We start from the raw sequence: 7,046 nt of genomic DNA, 5'->3' as shown, positions 1-7,046 counted from the left end.
TGGATCCTACTTAAAAAACAAGAACGGGGCACCTGGGGGCACTCAGTTGGTTAAGTGTCTGACTCTTGATTTCAGTTCGGGTCTTGATCTCAAGGTTGTGATTTCAAGCCCTGTGTTGGGCTTCTTGCTGGGCATGAAGCCTACTTAAACACAAACACACACACCACCACCAACAACAACAACCAGCTCCAACAAGAAAACTATTTATATGGTCTTATAGGTAATATTTACATTTTTAATTAAACTCTGTGTTCATATTTGTGTTCATCTTTGGGTTAAACTTTGTATTAACCATTTGTATAAACAAAGACAAAAAAATTGCAGTTTTAAAATACTTCCAATATTTAGCTAACACATTTAACATCAGGTCAACACTCTTAAATTCTCAGAACAAGAACAAGGATAAAAAAGCTGCTTTTGGGGGCTCAATGGGTTAAAACCTCTGCCTTCAACTCAGGTCATGACCCCAGGGGCCTGGGATGGAGCCCCACATCAGGCTCTCTGCTCAGCAGGGAGCCTGCTTCCCCCCACCCTCTGCCTGCCTCTCTGCCTACTTGTGATCTCTGTCTGTCAAATAAATAAATAAAATCTTTTTTAAAAATTAAAAAAAACATTTTTTTAAGCTGCTTTTGACACTCCCATTTAGAGCTAAACCCAAAAGGAAGGCTGAATCAGTCCTAAGATGGACACAATGGTCCTCTTGCTCACCACCTCCACTGAAGCCAATAGCAGAAACAAAAGCAAAACCAAACCCTCCATGGAGGGAAGCTTTCCCAAGCTAAGCCTAGAGGACTGTTGTTTGACTTCTCAAACCACCACCACCAAACACGTGAAAGGGTACTACCAGCAGTGAACACCAGCAGAGATGAGAAACCACTTATTGTATATGATGTGAGGTAGGGATTAAGGTTCTTTCCTTCCCACCCCAGCCCTGGCCCATTATTCCAGCACCACTTCTTGAAAAGATGAACCTTCCCCCATTGAATCATCTTTGTCCCCCTGCTAAAGGTCAGTTGATCCTGCATGTGTGTGAGTAGGTCTCTTTCTGATCTCTCTAATTTGTTTCTTTTATCTGTAGGTCTATCTTTACACTAATATCCCACTTTCTTGTTTACTACGGCTTTTTTTTTTTTTTACTTCAATAAACCCTCTTTAATCAAAGCCCAATGTACAGTTTTATTTATTTATTTGTTTGTTTGTTTGTTTTTAAAAGATTTTATTTATTTATTTGACAGATCACAAGTAGGCAGAGAGAGAGAGAGGAGGAAGCAGGCTCCCCGCCGAGCAGAGAACCCAATACGGGGCTCCATCCCAGGACCCTGGGATCATGACCTGAGCCGAAGGCAGAGCCTTAACCCACTGAGCCACCCAGGCGCCCCAAGAGACCCTTGTATCTTAACCTACATATACATAGAGCTCTCTCGTGCTCTGGGCTCTGCTTAAACCTGGCAGCCTTCAGACCACCCAGTGAATGGATCAGAAGATAATTCCCAAATGCAGTACATGCTGTTGTCTAAATCTAAAAACCGTCCAGCAGACACTGTGCTGCTTTTCCACAGAAGAACGTGCAATTACTATAGTCCATTGTGTGACTATTCCGTAATCTGTTTAGCCATTCATTCGCAAAGGGCTTATACTGATGGACGTTTGAATAGTTTACAGTTTTCTCGTATTATGAGAAAGCTATAAACACACAAATTTTGTGAAAGGATTTTTTGAAATTCATTTTTGGAAAATACGTAAGAGTGAAATTACTGGTCATAGGGTGGATGTGTATTTAACAAGTGCCAAACAGTTCCCCAAAGTGGTTGTACCACTTTATGTTCTCAGCAGCAAGCATTCAAGTTGCTTCACATCCTCTTCCTCATTTGATGTTTTAGTCTTTTTTACTCTAGTATATCCGAAGTGGTATCTTATTGTAGTTTGAGTTTGCAATTCCTTGATGACTCTCGATGAATATTCTTTTGTGTGTTTATTGACCATTTGTATGTGTATCTCCTTTTATGAAGTTTCAACTCTTTTGCCCATGTTTACTGTTTCTCTTTTTAACACTGATTTGTCAGAGTTCTTTATGTATTCTGGATAGAAGGACCTTCTTGGGTATATGTGTTGCAAATTTTTTTTTCCTGAGGACTATCTAGTTATTTCACTAACAAGTCCTAGAAAGAACTTATTGAAAGCATGTAGGAAAAGCAATATATTTGGAGACAATGGATACAAAGTTTTCAAAACTGATGAAAAACATCCATCCACACATCTGGAAAACATAATTTCCAGATAACAAGGAAGTTAAGGAGAAAGAAATCTATGCCCAGTTGGATTCTACTGGAATTATAGAATATCAGAGACAAAAAGGAGATCTTAAAATCAGCCAAAAAGAAAGGACAGGTTTGTAGTCAAGAAATAAGAGTTAGAACAACAGCAACCTTCGCAACACAACAAAAGAAGCCACAAGACAATCTGTAAAGTATTGAGCCAAAACAACCAAGTTAGAATTGTGTGGTTATCAAAATTATCTTTCAAGAATGAGGGTAGAATGAACCCATTGCAGATAATCAAAAATTAAGAGTTTAATAGCAGGAAACATGTTCAAGGAAATTTAAAGTTCGTGTGTCAAGAAGAGAGAAAATTATCCTGGAAGGATGGTTTGAACTGTAAGAAGGAATGATCAGCTATAAAAGCACAGACATGTAGTTAAATGCATATAAACACAGCTGCTTAGAGCAATAACAATAGTGTCTAACCAATGTAAATAAAACAAAAAGTGAAACTAAGATATTCAACCACGATTCTGTATTGATCAAGAGGGGTAAGATAAAAACCAAGGATTTTTTTAAGGTCTTTTCTACTGTAGGGAACTGAACGAGGCAGCTGAGATATTGTTTTGTATTAACACTTTAGGAAGTTCAATACATGTGTTCAGTATGATCATCTCAATAGATATAGCAAAAGCATTTGACAAAATCCAATAATCATGATAAAATCTCTCAGCAAAGTAGCAATAGAAAGGAATTTCCTCAACCTGATTAAAGGCACCTATAAAAAACCTGCAACAGGGCGCCTGGGTGGCTCAGTGGGTTAAGCTTCTGCCTTCCGTTCAGGTCATGATCTCAGGGTCCTGGGATCATGGGCTCTCCATTCAGCAGGGAGCCTGCTTCCTCCCCTCTCCTCTGCCTGCCTCTCTGCCTACTTGTGATATCTCTCTCTCAAATAAATAAATTGACAAACAAACAAAATCTTAAAAAAAAAAAACGTGCAGCACTGCAGCAAACATTTTACTTAATAAGGAAAGAGAATGCTTTCATCTTAAGATCTGGGAAAAGCAAAGATGTCCACTGGCACCACTTTCATTCAGACTTGTACTGGAGGTTCTAAGCTAGAGCAAGAAAACAAGAAAGGAAGGAAGAGATTTAAAGGCACCTGGATTAGAAAGAAAAAAGCAAAACTGACTTTATTTGCAGACAACATGATCATCTATGTAGAAAGTCCTAAGGAATTTACAACAAAGTTACAAGAACAAAATATGACTTTATTAAGGCTGTGGGATGCAATATTCCAAAATAAATTATATTTCGGGGCACCCAGGTGGACAGTCGGTTGAACATCTGACTCTTGGTTTTAGTTCAGGTTGGTCCGAAGGTCATGAGATTGACCCCATGCTCAGAGTGGAGTCTGCTTAAGACTCTCTCTTCCTCAACCGCCCACCCTTGCACACATGCATGCTCTCACTCTCTATCAAGCCAATCAATTTTAAATAAATAAATAATATGTCTATATACTGGCAACAATTGAAAATTAAAAATTTAAAAACATTACAAATACCATAAAATTCTGAATACTTAGAGATACATTTGACAAAAAATGTACAAGACTTGTACACTGAGATCTACAAGATACTACATAAAAATTTAAGGAAAACCTAGGGGTGCCTGGGTGGCTCAGTTGGTTGGGCATCTGCCTTCACCTTAGGTCATGGTCCCAGGGTCCTGGGATTGAGCCCCATGTCAGGCTCTCTGCTCAGTGGGGAGCCAGCTTCTCCCTCTTCTTCTGCCTGCTACACCCCCTGCTTGTGCTCTTTCTCTCTCTCTCTCTGTCAAATAAATAAAATCTTAAAAAAGAAAAGAAAGCATAGCAAGTGTAGATCATAACCATGATCGTGGACTGAGAGACATGATATTAACATGTTGATGCTCCCCAAATTGATCTATAGATTTGGCGCTGTTTTATGAAAATTAACAGGCTGATTCTAATATTTCTAAGGAGATGGAAATAGAGTTGGAAAATCCCTTCCACAGATAGCAGTGAATCAAAGTCAACATTATAACACAGTGTGACCAAGTTAGTTTTATTCCAAGAATACAGGATGGTTTACTATTAGGAAATCTACATCATACTCTACATTAATGGATAAAGGACAAAAATCATCTGATCTTCTCTGTAGATGTGGGAAAAGCAATCAATACCCATTTGCCATATACTTTCTTAGTAAACTAGAACTAGGAATGAGCCGGCTTAACCTGATAATGGATATGTACCCCCAGTTATATATACCTAAGCACAAGTACTGAAAAAACATAATTTCTATTTTCAATAACCACATTATTGGTAGCAGTTGGCGTTGTTAATTCTGAGAGTGTTTTTTGTATAGTGTGAAACACATCAAATGCGTATTTGGTTGGCGTCTTGAGAACAGAAGTGTTTTTGTTTTGTTTTGTTTTGTTTTTTGCTGTGGTAAAATGTGCAGCATATAAAATTTATCATTTTAACCATTTTAAGTGTATAGTTCCCGTGCATTAAGTATACTGACATTAGGGCGCCTGGGTGGCTTAGTCGTTGGGCGTCTGCTTTCGGCTCAGGTCATGATCCCAGGGTCCTGGGATGGAGTCCCGCATCGGGCTCCCAGCTCAGCAGACACCCTGCTTCTCCCTCTGGCTGCCACTCCCCTTGCTTATGTCCTCTCTCTCTCTGACCAATTAAAAAAAAAATCTTTAAAAATCATTCAACCATATATGTAAAAGTTTTATTCTATTTCATTGATCTTTATGTCTGTACCACATTGGTTTGATTAGTCGTCTCTTAGAGTAAGTTTTGAAATCAAATCCTCCAACTTTGTTCTTTTTCCAGATTATTTTGGCTATTTGGGGTCCTTTGAGACTGCATATGAACTTAAGGATGGATTTTTTCTATTTCTGGAAAAAAGAGAATTGAGGCTTTTTTTAACACAGGATAAATACATAAGATGATTGAGGTTAAGTTAAAACCCTGTAGTCCTGGGGCAGCTGGTGGCTCAGTGGGTTAAGCCTCTGCCTTTTGCTCAGGTCATGATCTCAGAGTCCTGGGATTGAGCCCCGCATTGAGCTCTCTGCTCAGCAGGGAGCCTGCTTCCCTCTCTCTCTCTCTCTCTCTCTCTCTCTGCCTGCCTCTCTGCCTACTGTGATCTCTCTCTCTCTGTGTCAAATAAATAAATAAAATCTTTAGAAAAGAAGAAGAAGAAGAAAACCCTGTAGTCCTAAATTTGAAAGGGAGATACCAATGTGAACTCCTGATGCATTTCATATTTTATATATAGCCTAACTATTTATTGAAAAGAGGTACAATGACTCACCCAGTATCAATACTTATTGATACTAGCACTCAGACTGTGGTCTTTTTTTTTTTTTTTCAAGATTTTATTTATTTATTTGACAGAGAGAGAGATCACAAGTAGGCAGAGAGGCAGAGACGGGGGGAAGCAGACTCCCTGCAGAGCAGAGAGCCCAATGCAGGGCTCCATCCCAGGACCCTGAGACCATGACCAGAGCCAAAGGCAGAGGCTTAACCCCCTGAGCCACCCAGGTGCCCCCAGACTGTGGTCTTTAAATACCGTTTCCCACTAAGAAGAACCAGACTCCTTGGAAAGCTTTCCAATTCCAGATCTTAGACACTAGAATTGTGGAGTTGTGTCAGAAGGCCTGAACAACAAAGTTGAAAAGGTTTCCACTGGTCGGAGTTGGAACAGTTTGAACTTCAATAACAATAGATCAAATATTAATAGATCAAAGCCCATCGAATGTATTTAAATCTATGCATTCATTACTTTTTTTAAAAATGCCTATTGATCAGGGCACTTGGGTGGCTCAGTCGGTTAAGCATCTGCCTTCGGCTCAGGTCATGGCCAGGGTCCTGGGATCAAGCCCCGAGCAGCAACTTGGGCTCCTTGCTCAGTGGGGAGCCTGCTTCTCCCTTTCCCTCTGCCAGCCATTCCTCCTGCTTGTGCTCTCTCTATGTCAAACAGATAAATAAATTCCTTTTTTTTTAAAGAAATTAAAAATGCCTATTGGGGGACACCTGGGTGGCTCAGTGGGTTAAGCCGCTGCCTTCGGCTCAGGTCATGATCTCAAGGTCCTGGGATCGAGTCCCGCATCGAGCTCTCTGCTCAGCAGAGAGCCTGCTTTCCTCTCTCTCTCTCTGCCTGCCTCTCTGCCTACTTGTGATCTCTCTCTGTCAAATAAATAAATAAAATCTTTAAAAAAAATGCCTATTGGTTAATTTTGGAGGATATTAGAGAACCAAGGCATTATTTAGAAAACTGATAAAGCGAAATTCTATAGTCCAGTAAATCACTTTTGGATATATACCCAAATAAATCTTGGGTACATGTACAAGAGGACACACACAGAGGAATGTTCTTAATCACATTGTTTATAATAGCAAGAACAAAACAAAAACAAAAAACAACCGAGAAACCCAGTGACCACCTTCAGGCCGAATAAATAAACAAACCGTGGTATATTTACACAACAGAATAGTGTACAATAGTAAAAAGTGAATGAACTATGGAACAGATGAATCTTAGTAATATATTGCATAATAAAAGCAAGTAACAGGGGTGCCTGGGTGGCTCAGTGGGTTAAAGCTTCTGCCTTCGGCTCAGGTCATAATCTCAGGGTCCTGGAATCGAGCCCAGCATCCGGCTCTCTGCTCAGCAGTGAGCCTGCTTCCTCCTGTCTCTCTGCCTGCCTCTCTGCCTACTTGTGATCTCCGTCTGTCAAATAAAAAAATAAAAT

This window comes from Mustela lutreola, chromosome 1 (assembly GCF_030435805.1).
Source record: "Mustela lutreola isolate mMusLut2 chromosome 1, mMusLut2.pri, whole genome shotgun sequence".
Classification (NCBI taxonomy): Eukaryota; Metazoa; Chordata; class Mammalia; order Carnivora; family Mustelidae; genus Mustela; species Mustela lutreola.
Note: the sequence above shows the minus strand (reverse complement) of the source record.